The sequence below is a fragment of the Macaca thibetana genome, chromosome 9 (assembly GCF_024542745.1).
Source record: "Macaca thibetana thibetana isolate TM-01 chromosome 9, ASM2454274v1, whole genome shotgun sequence".
NCBI lineage: Eukaryota > Metazoa > Chordata > Mammalia > Primates > Cercopithecidae > Macaca > Macaca thibetana.
In genome coordinates this window covers 22,074,393-22,089,837 of record NC_065586.1, presented here as the reverse complement: position 1 = coordinate 22,089,837, position 15,445 = coordinate 22,074,393, and the positions used below count along the sequence as shown (strand labels likewise).

Genomic DNA, 15,445 nt, shown 5'->3' with positions numbered 1-15,445 from the left:
TTTCTAACCTCAAGGAGTACACAAATTAGAAGGGGAAATTAAGCACAGAAATGGTTATAATGTGAGATTTGGAGAAGTAAAAAGTGGGAGAGGGTTTACAAGAACGAAAGATTACATCTAGATGGTGAGAGCAGGAAAGGTTTCATAGAGGATGAGGATAAAGTTGAAGGAGGAATAAGATTTTAGTAGGTGAGATAGATGGGCAGGTGTTCCAAGTAGCAGGATGAACAAAAAAGCAAGACAGAGCAGGTGGTACCTTGGGCTACTTATTTGAAGTTTAAACTAATTTAAAGTTAAAATGTAAACCATTGTAAGCTGTCGTTTCCTTATCCATAAAACAGACATAACATAGTGCCTGTCTTACAGAGTAGATGGGAGAAAAATGATGCCTGTGTCGTATTTAGCACAGGGTCTAACAGTAAATGTGCATTATACATGCTATCTATCATGCTGTAGTATTTTTGGTACACATTTGTTGGAATTTAGGTTATGGCAGGAAAACAGGTACATGGAATGTATTGGATTAATATTGAGTGGTGTGAATGGGGGTGAGAAAGAGAGGACAAAGTTAAAGTTGAGAGACATTGCAAAGGTCGAATCCATGCGACTGACCACAGATAAGAAATAAAAGAAGAGGAAACTTGGGCTGCTAGATGAGTAATCATGACCTGAAAGAGCCACAGGGAAAATAAACGAACTTTTTCTATACCCCATAAATTCCGGGCACTGGGCGAGTACTTGATTCCTGTGATTTCATATTTTAAAATCATCCTTTTGGTGGAATCATACTGTAAATACACAGGGCACTTGCTATTTACACTATTCTAAGGTGAATCATTCCATAATTCTACAAAAATTTTTTTTTCAAATATGGGTTTTATATCAAGTTTGCTTAAAATCTAGATCAGCACCTATATCTATAAATCCCAAAGATAATGTTTCTGTGTTTTCAGAATTATAATGATGCAACAACTATTTGTTGAATGAACAGTACGCTGAGTACCAACATTTTACTAGAACAACTGTCTTCATGAGTTAGTTGCCTTTAATTCAAGGTAGCGAGGAGGGAGCCATTTCTGGGGCATTTGGTCTATACCCCCCATACCTGAAATTTTACTGGAATTGTGGAAGCGGAGAACAGTGTTTTCATCTTTTTTTTTTTTTCTCTGAGATGAGGTCTCGCTCTGTCACCTAGGCTGGAGTGCAGTGGCACAATCTTGTCTCACTGCAACCCCCATCTCCCTGGGCTCAAGGGATCCTCCCACCTCGGCCTCCGGCGTAGCTGGGACTACAAGCATGCACCACCACACCCGGCTAACTTTTTGCATTTTTGGTAAAGAAGGGGTTTCACCATGTTGTCCAGGATGGTTTCATCCTTATGTCATGCCCTCTATGCCACTGCCGGGAACACCTGGAGACCACTAGGAAGTGTGTGATGCTGCCTGGTGACTTTTCCTGAATAACTCATCTTTACGTTAATGCAAGAGGCTTAGATTCTTTACTTTAATCAAAATTGTACCTTGTGATTGAAGTAGGATTTTTTTTCTTTCATTTATTTTAAACAGAACTATTCATCTTTAACTTTGTTTTAGAGACAGGGGCTTTTTCTGTTGCCCAGGCTGGAGTGCAGTGGTATGGTCATAGCTCACTGTAACCTCAAACTTCTGGGCTCAAGCCAACATTTTGCCTCAGCCTCCCAAGTAGCTAAGACTACAGGCACATGCCACCAAACCAAGCTAATTTTATTATTATTATTATTATTATTATTTAGTACAGACAGGGTCTTGCTGTGTTGTCCAGGTTGGTCTTGAACCCCTGGCCTCAAGCAATCTTCCCACCTTGGCTTCCCAAAACCCTGGATTATAAGTGTGAGTCACCATGTCTGGCCTGAGTTTAAAAATTTTAAATGGCATAGTTGTCTAACATTTTAGAGGTGAAAAAACATAAATCCACATGTTATTTTCTAATAGGCCTATTAATTAGGTAGGGCAAATATTATTAATTTTATAGAGGAGGAGATAAAGGAGCACTTACCCTGAATCATGCAATATTTAGTACTCTTCCTCCTCCGTCTGCCTACCTTGTTGAATTCATTCCATACTGTTTTCTTCTCCCCTGTGTCTGAGTTCCTCAGTGGATTGTTTGACCAGCCTATTCCCTACCCACAGTCCCTGGCAGTCACAGCTGAGGAGTCAAGTCTTCCTTGGGCACCTACTTACTTTATTATTTTGAAGCAAATGGCAAGAGGATATTTGTATCTATTCTAAAATTTTTAATGTTGATTTTTAATAGATGAGTTCAGAAAGATAGGCGAGACTGCCAATTTATCAGCATTTTTACTGTATAGATTGAATAGCAAAGAACTGTTGCCTCAAGTTGCTTCTGTAAACACATCATGGAAAATTGAAGACCATGGCTCCCTTGCTAATAGCACTGCAGTCAGGAGATGGAAAATGTGATACAACTTAGCTAGTTTATTGAGATAACCATAAGGTCTTTCAGCAGAAGTTTCCCCAGTATACCGAAGAAAGTTAAAGTTCTTCTCCTTCTCACCCCTCCACCCCTCAACCATTTCTAGCTAGATCCAAGATTCTATTGGTCTGGACCCAGATGAAATCATTGATACTGTTTTCAAATAACACTTTTCTACTAAGAGATCTGCAGTGAATTAAAATTTTAGCTCTGCATTATTAAAGCTATAAAAATGGTTTGAAAGTATTTCCATATACAAAAGAGAGGTTCATGAAGGAAAAAAACAAAAAAAAAATTAAATTTTCGTTAGAACCCACCAGGCAGAATATTGGTGCATTATTTTGCCCCATTTAAGAGATAATTATCTGAATAATTTCACAAGATTTTCCAACTAAGTGATACAACTTTAAAAAATAATAAAAAAGAAATATGCTAATATACCTTAATACTGATTGCCTTTTTTTTTTTTTTTTTTTTTTTTTGAGATAAAGTATTGCTCTGTCTGTCACCCAGGCTGGAGTGCAGTGGCATAATCACAGCTGACTGCAGCTGCAACCTCAACTTCCCTGGCCTCAAGTGATCCTCCTGCCTCGGCCTCTCAGGTAGCTAGGACTACAGGTACGCACCACCACACCCAGCTAATTTTTGGATTTTTTCTAAAGATGGGGTCTTCCTATGTTGCCCCAGCTGGTCTTCAAGTCCTGATCTCAAGCTATCCTCCCGCCTCAGCCTCTCAAAGTGCTGGAATTACAGTTGTGAGCTACCATGCCCAGTTGAATGCTAGTTTCTGTGATGCTGCTTTTGGCTTGTTAAACATAACTGACCTTAGTCCTCCAGTTTTGTATGAGAAGAATACTTTTGGTGAGTAGAAAACGTTTTAAGCTTGAGGCTGGTTGGAAGGGTTCGATTTACTTTTACTTATAAATCAGTTGTAAAATATGACTTGCATTTGTTTTGAGAATTAATTTCATAGTTCTCCTCTTGCTCTTAGTAACATCTGTGTAGTGTTGTCTTTTAACTTATTTCTTGGTGCCACCATCTTCCATTTATTGGGGTGACTTCTGTAACTCACTTGATTTAAAAAAAAAAATTCCAAACTTTTTTTTTTCTTTTTTTTGAGATGGAGTTTTGCTCTTGTCGCCCAGACTGGAGTGCAATGGTGCGATCTTGGCTCACTGCAACCCCTACTTTCTGGGTTCAAGCGATTCTCCTGCCTCAGCCTCTCGAGTAGCTGGGATTGCAGGCGCCTGTCACCACGACTGGCTAATTTTGTATTTTTAGTAGAGACGGAGCTTCACCATGTTGTCCAGGCTGGTCTCGAACTCCAGACCTCGGGTGATCCTCCAGCCTCAGCCTCCCAAAGTGCTGGGATTACAGGCGTGAACCACTGTACCTGGCTATTAAAAAAAAAAAAATTCTAACTGGATTTTTTGTTTTTAACAATTCTGTCACCATACTTCTGAAATACAGAAACGAAGAAGAATTCAGGTCATGCACAATCATGCTAATGGCAATCCTGTGAGTTGCCTATGCTGTTGGGATGAAGCTGGAAGAATATTATCTGAAAGCCTTGGATTCATGATATCTGGAAGGTCTATAGATCAGTGTGGTCCATTGTGGCTTGCCTGTTAAGACAGGTGAATCCTATTTGCACAGATGTTCTTGCTTTTCTCTCTTCCTCTCCGGGAAGAAAATAAAATATATATGCCCATTAATCTGCACAGATGAGCCCCATTGATAGAGCATATTCTTGGGAAAAGTAAATTTGCAATTCAGTTGTGTATAATATACAAAAAAGGGGACAAAATGCCCAGTCCATTTTACTTTTAGCAATTATAAAGACCCAAGTGCTAATGAAGCTATAGGACTCATTTATCTTGGGTTATCTTAAAATTAAGAAAAGATAATGTATGTTTCTAAAATTAATCCAGTGGGCTTAGTTTGGCTTTAAAAACTGAACATAAATATTATGGCCTCAGATGAGATAATCACAAAGATTTAGATGACACTGTATTCTTCTCCCTTATTTTTGTTAGTGGTCATTCTGCATAAAAGCTGTGTTTGATATATACCATTGGAATAAAATGTTCAGAGTCCATTCAATATTTTAAATATTTATATGCTCCTTTGAAGCAGTTTCAAGTGGAGAGGGAAAAAAAGGCAGAGCTAAGTAACCGTGGAAACAGCCATTTTATGTAAAATGTTAAAAACTACACAAGCAAGCTTGAAGACAGTTTTAAAACCAATAGTGGTACTTATATAGACAATTTTTTAGCCTAGAATGAGTTAATATTCCTTTCTGAGTTCGTTTTCCTTATCACCTGTCTCTCATTATCTCTCTTTTTAGAAGTCAAATGCTAGTATGATGACTGAAGTGAGGAAAAGATATTGGAGCTGAAGAGATTTACATGAGTAGAACCGTTCCTAATACTACTTTAAACAGAAGAATAAACATTGAATGAAAGGGCAGTGAGGTACACCAGTTGCAGTCTGTTCTAACTGGATAGTCACAAAAACAATAGAGGAAAGGACACTCAGTTTGGTGTTGGGAGAAGAAAAGCCAGTACCTGATAGTTTTAGCAGGTACATAAAATATTACCAAGTAGAAAGCAGCATCGTCTAATGAAATGAGACTTCTCATACGCTCTGTAGAAGCATTTCCTAGATTGTTTTTTCAAATTCAAAAATTTCAAGTGCACTTCCAAAAGTTTGTTGAAAGTGGCGTGGTGCAGCTTGGCGTGAATTCACAGCTGTTTAACATCTCAACGCTTTCAGAGAACTCGGCTTCTAATTGGTTCCAAAGCCAATTTAAGTTGTCTTATCACGCAACGGGAACTCAAAATGCTGATTGGACTAAGACGCGTCGCTTACAACGTCTATAAATCATGATAGCGATTGTTCTTGGAGGGATTCTGTACAGAGCAGTTTACTGACTGTTAAAAATTTAAACATCACGTTCTCAAGTGGAAACTCGCAATTATTTGAGGAGAGAAAAAGGGAGAAAAAGAGCGTTCGGAACTTAGAAGAGTACGTTAAAAGGCACCAGGAAACATTCACACAAAGGGAACGATTTTCGTTTAAGTATTTATAGGAATGGAACATGTTTGCCTGCAGTGTTTCTGTGCTAAAAATTTTCAGGAGTTAGTTATAGATCATTCCTTTTTCTTCTTTAACTTCTCTTTCCTCAAATCGGGTTTTAATTATCCTTCGAGATGTGTGTTTTAAGTGGTATGTCTTCGATGTGGGTGTGTAAGCTAATTCCAGGGAGGAGGGCAGAGTTAGCAATAAACTACAACGCACTGGAACTAAGGAATGTTCCTGTACCTTTTTTCCCCTGATGTTTCTTTCCAGTAACAAAATGTTAGTGTGAAATCATTGTACTGTATTTAGTACCAAACAAATAGGGATTTCATTTATGCCTTTAATAATACCTGAAAATAAAAATAAAGCAGGCAAATAAATACATTTCAGATGACCTTGGGAGTACTACACAAGTAAATCACGAGAGATTAGCGAGCGAAGCACTGGACAAATTGTTTGAAACAAAGGGAAAGTTTCTCAGCTCACAAGATGAAAGCTTTGATTTCCTCATAAAAGAAAACTGTTAAGAAATAATTATTTTCCTGAAATACAACGTTCCAAATGGGAATTGGCGAGGGGAAGCAACAGTATTTTAACACATTTTGCAATCTGCAGTGCTGTTTGATTTTGTTGTATAATTTTTCGATATGCTTAAAAGGTGGAAAATAGAATTAAGAGGGTTGGAAACATGAAATGAAACATTTTGGTTCTGATTGTACCAATCAGAAAGCAGAAAAGAACAGCCGCACACTGCCTTTATTATTCTTCATAAAGGCTGTGGCAGAAGAGGCACGCAACATGGGAGTCTCTGTGGCGCAATCGGTTAGCGCGTTCGGCTGTTAACCGAAAGGTTGGTGGTTCGAGCCCACCCAGGGACGCGCCCTCGTTTTACGAGGTGGTCGCGGGTAGTTTTGTAGAAATGGAGTTCAGGCCTCGGGCTAAGCTGGGGTGGATTTCCAGGGACCAAGCGGAGAAACCACCGACCCTTACACTGCGCGGCCAGCCGGCGAGCCCTTCGGTTTCGCCCCGTCCTGAGCTACCTCCTCTACCCCGCTGTCCTCCCCCGGCTGCAGGTGAGCGCGGCCAGCCCTTCCTCGGGGTCGTCGCAGGGATCTAGGCCTCGCCAGGGTCCCGGAGCGGGGACGCGCAGAGGCCGCGCGGGCCCGTTTGCCGCGCGCGACCGCCTCTCCAGTTGTGCGCGTTCCCGGAGGCCCGAGCGTACACAGGGAACGCGGCCCGGGCTGGTCTTGCTGGGCTTCGGGACGCCTGAAATGTCACGGGGCCACCGCAATGCATGCATTTCAACAGTGTCAAGTTCGAGCTGCAAACTGAAAACTCTCACATTTTGTTGAAGCATGGCCGCCCTTTTGTCTGTTCCCTGTCAGCGTAAACATCTTCGTCTGCGACTTAAACATTAATTGTTCCTGGTGTTAATGCCTACAGAAATAATTTTTGTTGCAGTAAATCTTTCGTGTGGACAATATTGTAAGAACATATATTATATTCACTTTTTCTACTAAAACGCTTGAATTTATTAGAGAATGGAATAAGCCTGCAACACTTCCCATCGATGCAGAAAAGGAGAAAAACCTCTTTTAAAATAGTATGATTGTTAAACCTAAAAAAAAGGTTTGATTGTTAAACCTAAAAAAAAAAGATTAAAAGTGAAGCTGCTACATAATTCGCTTCAACTTTCTACTTTCAACGTCCCCTACTTTTATTTCCCCAAATGCAAAGCCCTCTCAAAATAGTTTCCTTTTATTTTATTACTTTGAGAAATAATCCTAGTTTCATCATAACAATTATTGTCTTGGTTTGGACTACAGAAAGTTGAAAGAGAATTCTGAAGAAAAGTGTAAGAACTAGTACAAATGATTCCTGTGGATATATTGTTTTATATTCTTCGTTATATTTCAGCTCAGTTGACATATTAATAAAGGCTAATTTTATTGAGCGCTTTCATGGAGAAAGGTATATAATCTTCACAAGCCTTCCAGGTCCTATTACTGCCATTGTACAGATGAGGCAACTGAGGCACAGTGCGACTGAGTAATCAGCTGAGTAATTTGCTTGAAGTCACAGTGAGTTTGGAACCTGGGTAGTCAGGCCCATGCCCAAGCTCCTCCCTGCTGTACTGCCTGCTTGGAAGTTCCTTCCTCTAAAATACAGCTACCTAATTAGTTAATTTAAAACCAAAATGATACTTGAATTGGTTTTTATGAAGTTTCGTTAATATTTTGCTCCAAATCTCGTAAAGGGAGTAAAATAAAAACCAACACAACATTTATGGCGTGCTAAAGGGTATTGTTAAATTATGCATTCATTGGGCTGGTCAATTTTATTCAAATGAAGGCTGTGTGTGAACATGAAGTCTTCCTGGGGAATGTGTCTTAGGGAAACAGTTTGTTAGCATTTAGGTACAGAAGGCAAGATGAGAGAGAGAGACAGGCAAAATCTGGAAGGAGATAGATTCAGGCCATGGAGTCTAGAAACTAAGGATTCTTTGACTCCAAGCTGATGTTTGGGAATTGGGACATCCACGGAGACCCCTGTTTCGGGACACTTTTGTGAGATAGTACCAGAATTTGTACTTGACTAGGGGCCTAGGTGGCAGTTTAAAATTCAATCTTCAATTTCTAAGTACATTCTATTTCATCCTATTTTGGGTATTAATATGATTTAGAGACCAGAAAATGAAGGAGAATTAAATGGGAATGGAGGTGCCCCGCTGAGTGCAAAACTCCCCTCTAATGTAAGCAGAAGCAGTTGCTGTTATTATGTGGACAAGTGCTTAGGCCATTTCCTTGGCTCTTGCAGGCAGGTAAGATAGGTAGGCCCCAGTGTGGGTGGCTGACACCCGTAGTCTCAGTACTTTTTTGAGGCCAAGGCAGGAGGATTACTTGAGCCCAGGAGTTAGAGACCAGACTGGGCAACAGAATGAGATTCCATGTCTGCACAAAATAAAACATTAACCCAGCATGGTGATCACTTCATTGCACTCCAGCATGGGTCACAGAGCAAGACCCTATCTCAGGAAACAAAAAAAGGTAGGTGGGCAACAATTTGGAAGAATTGCATAAATATTTATAATTGCATTGGCTTTATAAAATTTCAATGTGTCATGGTTGTAGATGTTGCAATAAATGCTATTTCTGAGGAACGTCTTTCTGTCCTTAATTTCTTGGCTCTGTAATACCAGCCAAACCCAGATATATGTCAAGATCATTTAAAGCTTTAATTAAAGGCTGAATAGTATTTAAAACGCTATATTGTATATTTGAGTATGTAAATATGTTCCTAATATTGCTAATAGAGTTGTACACTTAAACTGCATATACAAAATCAGAGGGAAATTCACTGAAGTAACATAATAAAAGGTGAACCAATTGCTATGATTTAAATATAAAAACTCATTAGAGAATGTACTATTCATCTAATTTAGGAAAGGACAAAACAGATGATAGATAAAAATTAAAGATCTGTCACAAAAATCATAGAAATCATTCATTTAAAGTATTTTTATAATGCAAGTGTTTCTTTAGAACATAATGCAGGCTAGGAGGAAGCCACATGGTTTAACATGTCTCTGCTTTCATTTCTAACACTTATGTCTGATGTCATGCAATGCAAAGTTTAGGAAAAAAAGCCTGAAGAAACCGAACTGCTCCGTTTCTGCATGCATAATACATGATAATGAATAATGCAAATATGAACTTTTATTTCTCTGAATTTTGATGGACACAGGGCCTAAAATGTTCTTCAATTTATAGCTACAATTGAAAACAGCAATGAATTGAGGGTAGAATAAGCTATAATACATTTAACCAGAAAATAGTTAAAGCACTTGAAACATTTTAAATAAGTAAGAATGTTAATTTTATCAACTGTATTATTTCATTTTAAGTCCTCGGTGTTGATCCCTTTTGGTAATGTCAGTGTATACTGTGTTTTTACATGTTGAAAATAAGCTTTGAGCTTACAGGAATAGGGTGAGAATAAACTATGTTTATAGATCACACCAAATACTTAAATCTTAAGTTATTTTTAAAGCCTACATTTTTAAGAAAAATCTCAATATTTTAATTGTCTGAAATACGAATGAAAAGGAAACTTTTTGATTAAGCATAAATACATATAGAAATGTACAAGAATTATTGAGTATAACTGAATACATTTTTATAAAGTTAACACATCTTTGTAAACAGCTCTCAACATCCCAGAACTCCGCTTTATGTTTTTTTTTTACCAGTCACCAAAATATAAGTTTTAAACTATAAACATACAGATTATTAGGTTAAAATGTGAATTTTTAAGTTGTCATTTGAACAGTATTGAAAAATAAATTTACGACTAAATCCTGTGTCTTAGTCTGCTCTGCTCAGCCTACAATAAAAAAACACCACAGACTGGGGGGGTTAAACAACAGATAAAATTTATTTCTCACAGTTCTAAAGGCTGAAAAGTCTGAGATCAAAGTGCCAGCAAGGTAGGTTTTATTCTGCTGACTCTTCTCTTGGCCTGTGGGAAGCTGCCATCTTGCTGTGTGCTCATGTGACCCCTTTTTTGTGCATGTACCTAGGAGAGGAATTTCTAGCTCTCTGATATTCTATTCATAAGGACACTAATCCAATCATGAGAGCCACAGCCTCATCACCTTATGTAACACTAATTACTTCTCCAAAGCCCCATCTCCAGCTTCTGTCACATTGGGAATTAGGGCTTCAGAATATATGTTTTGGGGGGGACAGAAACATTCAATCCTTAACACCATATCAGAGGAATACTTACAGATGAAGATTAGAAAAAATAATAGAAACTAGAAATCAATTTTCCATGCCTACTCACTTATGACCTAACCATCTATGATAGACTTGGTAAGAAAAAAATTGTGGTATTAAGGCGAATATGAGAAATTTGCTATTTACTTGAAGGGTTTAATTTTGTCTATAAACAAATAAAAAGTGCTCTTATCCCTTTCCATCAAAGATACAAAACAAAAACAACCTTTTAGAAATGATTATGGCATTTAAATTAATTCAATTTTATTTTTGGAAATAAAGTGTAAATTTTAAAACCAAGATGAGACTTGATCTTCAGAGTTGCCGTAAGATAAGATAACTCAATAATTTCCCAGATAATATAACCAAAAATCTTAAGAATTTTAACCTAGAGTTCTATATTGGAGGAAAAAAATTAGTTGTCCTGTCATTTTGAAACTATAAAAAAAAGAGGAAAATCTAGAGCTATATGAAAAAAGCTATATTTAAAGTTGTGGAAAGTCCAAAAATACCACTGAGGAAACGCATTCAAGAAAGGATCAGTGTACAAGAATCTCAAGAAAAGATTTACTTTGTTTAAACAAAATTATTCATTGTTATTATTAAAGTGGTATATGCCTAAGGTTATAATAATAAATATCTATAAAAATTTCAGTATAATTATGTTTATTGCAACTTTACTTAAAATAGTGAGAAACTATAAACAAGAGAAAATATCAAACACTAATGGAAATAGTGAAATAAATTGTGGTATATTCTTTAGACATGAGAATACATAAAAAGCATTTATACAGATGTTTAGTGTTCTTCAGAAATAATGCCTTTGTGCAATGTTAAAATGTGGCATTAGGCACAAAACACTGGATACAAAACTGTCCAAAAAGTATAATCCCTATTATGCAATAAGACTGAATTACTTATATAGGTGATCTATAATTATTTCTTGATAGTGAGTTAAATACATCAAAATGAGAGGATCTGATTTTTTTTTCTTTTTTATGCTTTACCTCCCAAGTTGTCTACAACAAATATATATTACTTTAATTTGTTAACTTTTTTCTAATATAAAAATACCTGAACTCATACTCTATATGCAATTTTGAATGCTGTTTTTCTATCTTAAAATTTATGTATTTGTTTGAGTTCCCCAAAGAAACAGGAACAGTATATATTTCCTGTAAGGAATTGGCTCATGTGATTAGAAAGGCTGAGAAGTCCAAGATCTACAGTTGGAAAACTGAAGACCCAGGAGAGCCAATGGTTTAGTTCTAGTTTGAATCTGAGCTGATTGGACAAGGCCTGTCCACATTGGGGAGGGCAATCTGTTTACTCAATCTACCAGTTCACATGGTAAACTCATCCAGAAACACCTTCACAGACACACCCAGGAACAGTGTTTTACCAAATACCTGGGCACCCTGTGGTTCAGTTAAGCTGATACATAAAATTAACCATCACAAATTATATTGATGAAGACCAGAGAGCCCAGAAATAAATCCCTAAATATACAATAAAACAACTTTCAACAAAAGTGCTGGGATTTTTCAATAGGGAAAGGATATTCTTTTCAACAAATGGTGTAGGAAAACTGAACATCCCATGCAAAAGAATGAAGATGGACCATTATTTTATACCATATGCAAAAATTAACTCAAAATGGATTACAGACCTCAATATAAGACCTACAACTATAAAACTCTTAAAAGAAAACATAGGGGGAAGGCTTCATGGCATTGGATTTGACAATGATTTATGTATTTGTTTGAGTAGATATGACACCAAAAGCACAAGCAATAAAAGAAAATGTGGATAATAGACTACATCAAACTTTAAAATTTCTGTGCATGAAAGGATCCTATCAAAAGAGTGGAAAGGTAATTCTCAAGATGAGAGAAAATACTCACAAACTATGTATCTCATAAAGAGGTAATATCTAGAATATGGAAGGAGCTCCTAAAATTCAACAACCAATAGAAAACTAAACAGCCAAAAAATGGCCAAAGGGCTGGAGTTGACATTTCCATAAGAAGATGTACAAATGGCCAATAAGCACATGAAAAATGCTCAACATCATTAGCGCTAGGGAAATGCAAATCAAAACTACAGTGAGAACCACCTCACATACATTAGGATGGTTGTTATCCAAAAAAAAATAAAATAACAGGTGTTGGTGACGATGTGGGGAAATTGGAACCTTTGTGCCCTGTTGATGGGAACTTAAAATTACATGGCTATCGTGGGAAAGCAGCAGGCGATTCCTCAAAAAATTGAAAATAGAATTATCACATGATTCAGTAATTCCACTTTTGAGCATATACCCAAAGAAATTGAAGACAGAATCTTGAAGAGCTATTTGTACACTCATGTTCATAGCAGTGTTATTCACAATACCTACAAAGTAGAAGCAACCCAGGTGCCCATAGAAACTTGGTAAATGATGAATGAATAAACAAAATGTGATAAACACACACACACACAATGGACATTATTCAGCCTTAATAGGAGGGAAATTCTGACACATGCTACAACATGGAGGAACCTCAAAGATGTTATGCTTAAGTGAAATATATCACTCACAAAAGACAAATTGATGATTTGTATGAATTGTATAATTCTACTTGTATCAGGTACATAGACTAGTTAAATTCGTAGAGATAGAAAGTAGAATGGTGGTTGCCAGTGACTGGGGGAAGGGAGAAATGGAGAGTTGTTTTTAAATGAGTATAGAGTTTCAGTTTTGTAATATCAAAAGAGTTTTAGGGACTGGTTGTACAACAACATGAATGTACTAATTCTACTGAACTCTACCCTTTAAAATGGCTAAGATGAGACATTTTATGTTATGTACATTTTAATCACAATTAAAAATGAAAATATAAATTATTTTGCGGGGATTTTTCCCCCTTATTATGTAAGACAGTGTGATATTGAAGCAAGGATAGATAAGCAGACCAATGGAAACAATTCAGAACCCAGAAACAGATTTAAGCACATTTAATTAAAAAAGCAAGTTGAAGGCCAGGCCCAGTGGCTCACACCTGTAGTTCCAGCACTTTGGGAGGCCAAGGCAGGAGGATCAGTTGACGCCAGGAGTTCAAGACTGGCCTGGGCAACATAGAGAGATCCTGTCTCTACACATTAAAAAAAAAAAAAGAAAGGGGAAGGGAAGGGAGAGGAGGGGAGGGGAGGGGAGGGGAGGGGAGGGAAGGGAGAAGGGAAGCCCTCAAGGAAGAGGAGCACAACTCCTGACTCCTTAAGTGACTTCCTTCCAAATAGTTCAGTATGGAAAGGAGAAAAGAGTAACTTTAAGTGAAGAAATCTGACAAGTACTACCTCAGCCAGGTGATCACGATCAATACCAACAGTGTTAAGTCATGTTGATGGTATGTACCCTTGATAGGATGTAGCTCTTCACCTCTGTGGTCTTCCTTCCAAAAATTTATATTCCCACTCTATTCACAATGAAAACAAATTTCAATAGAGGGTCATCCCACAAAGGGGTACCAAACCAAATCCTGATTCCTTTATATTTCCCCTAAATTTCGCTTTAAAACTGTACATTTATCTTGTTTTTCTATTCTACTCCTCATGTACTTTTCACAGGCAGCTAAAAACAAAAACAAAGCAAAATAAAAACAATTAGTACTTTCAACAGTGTGCCTATAAATATCCTCAGCCAGACCTATGAGAATTCCTTATGTACGTTTTCTGTTTTCCATGTTCCTGCAGAAGACATTTCACCACTGTCTTCTGTGGAGTTTGTACCTCCTGTTAATAAATTATAATATGTCCCCTTTCCTTCAGCCTCCAATAGCTATTTCATTACTGTCTTTTAAGCCTTCAATAATGGGCTCTTTAAGGACTTCCATCTCCTGCCTACCACCTGGTCCCAAAGGTAAGACTGCAAGTTTTTCTTTTTTTTTCTTTTTTTTTTTTTTTTTTGAGACGGAGTCTCGCTCAGTTGCCCAGGCTGGAGTGCAGTGGCGCGATCTCGGCTCACTGCAAGCTCCGCCTCCCGGGTTTACGCCATTCTCCTGCCTCAACCTCCCGAGTAGCTGGGACTACAGGCGCCCACCGCCACGCCCGGCTAATTTTTTGCATTTTTTAGTAGAGACGGGGTTTCACTGTGTTAGCCAGGATGGTCTCGATCTCCTGACCTCCTGATCCGCCCGCCTCGGCCTCCCAAAGTGCTGGGATTACAGGCGTGAGCCACCGCGCCCGGCTGCAAGTTTTTCTTAAGGCAGATACCACTTCCAAATATCAGGTTCTGTCTTAGTTATCTGCTGTTGCATAATAAACCACCATAAAACTCAGTGAGTAAAAACAACAACCTTTTTTTTTTTTAATCATATGTCTTGGTTTTTAAATTTTTAAAAATTTTTTATTATTTGGTTTGAGATTGGGTCTTGCTCTGTTGCCCAGGCTGGAGTGCAGTGGCGTGATCCTAATTCACTGCAGCCTTGGCCTCCTGAGCTCAAGCCATCTTCCCACCTCAGCCTCCTAAGTAGCTGGGACCACAGGTGTGTGCCATCATGCCCAGCTATTTTTTAAAGTTTTTGTAGAGTCAAGGTCTCCCTACATTGCCCAAGCTGGCGTGGAACCCAGGACTGCATTTATTACCTGGCTTGTGAATGTGCCCACTCTAACTATGGCGAGTGGGGACGTGGTAACACTTTGGATCTTTTAGTATCAATGTGAATTCAAACCCTTGAAATGTCAGGAATTCCTCTTCCCCCAGTTCACCCACACAAATGGCTATATGTCCCTTTGGAAAAAGGACTGGGGACTCTATCATATATACTTGCTGTGGGTGATAGAATTCTTCCTGGGACCTGGTCTATCCTTCAGTCAGTGAGTTCCTAGCCTGAGTAGTGGCTCGGATCCAGAATTGAGGCAGAATATGGTCATTTTTATTGGGGTGATTGGTCTCAGTGTCCTGAAGATTCATGGTTGATTTCTTTTCTTTTCTTTTTGGAGATGGGGGTCTCACTCTGTTGCCCAGGCTGAAGTTCAGTGACATGTGTCGTCATGGCTCGTGGCAGTCTCAAACTCCTGGGCTCAAGGGATCTTCCTACCTCAGCCTCCCAAGTGGCTTGGAGTACAGATGCATGCCA

At 38.2% G+C, this 15,445-nt stretch overlaps 1 protein-coding gene and 1 non-coding gene across 6 annotated transcripts in view; one reads left to right on the top strand and one right to left on the bottom strand.

The window, feature by feature from the left end:
* Positions 1 to 15,445, bottom strand: part of COMMD3 (COMM domain containing 3) — a 459,390-nt gene that overhangs the window by 84,286 nt on the left and 359,659 nt on the right. The window contains exon 1 of one of the 5 annotated variants that reach the window (XM_050804080.1): positions 1,097 to 1,100. The exons of the other annotated variants lie outside the window; for them this stretch is intronic. The gene's annotated coding sequence lies outside the window, so the exon portion shown is untranslated. Of the gene's footprint in view, positions 1 to 1,096; positions 1,101 to 15,445 lie in introns of those variants that run through there. 5 annotated transcript variants of the gene reach the window in all.
* On the top strand, positions 6,358 to 6,431 carry TRNAN-GUU (transfer RNA asparagine (anticodon GUU)). The gene has a single exon. It is a non-coding gene; the product is annotated as a tRNA-Asn (tRNA).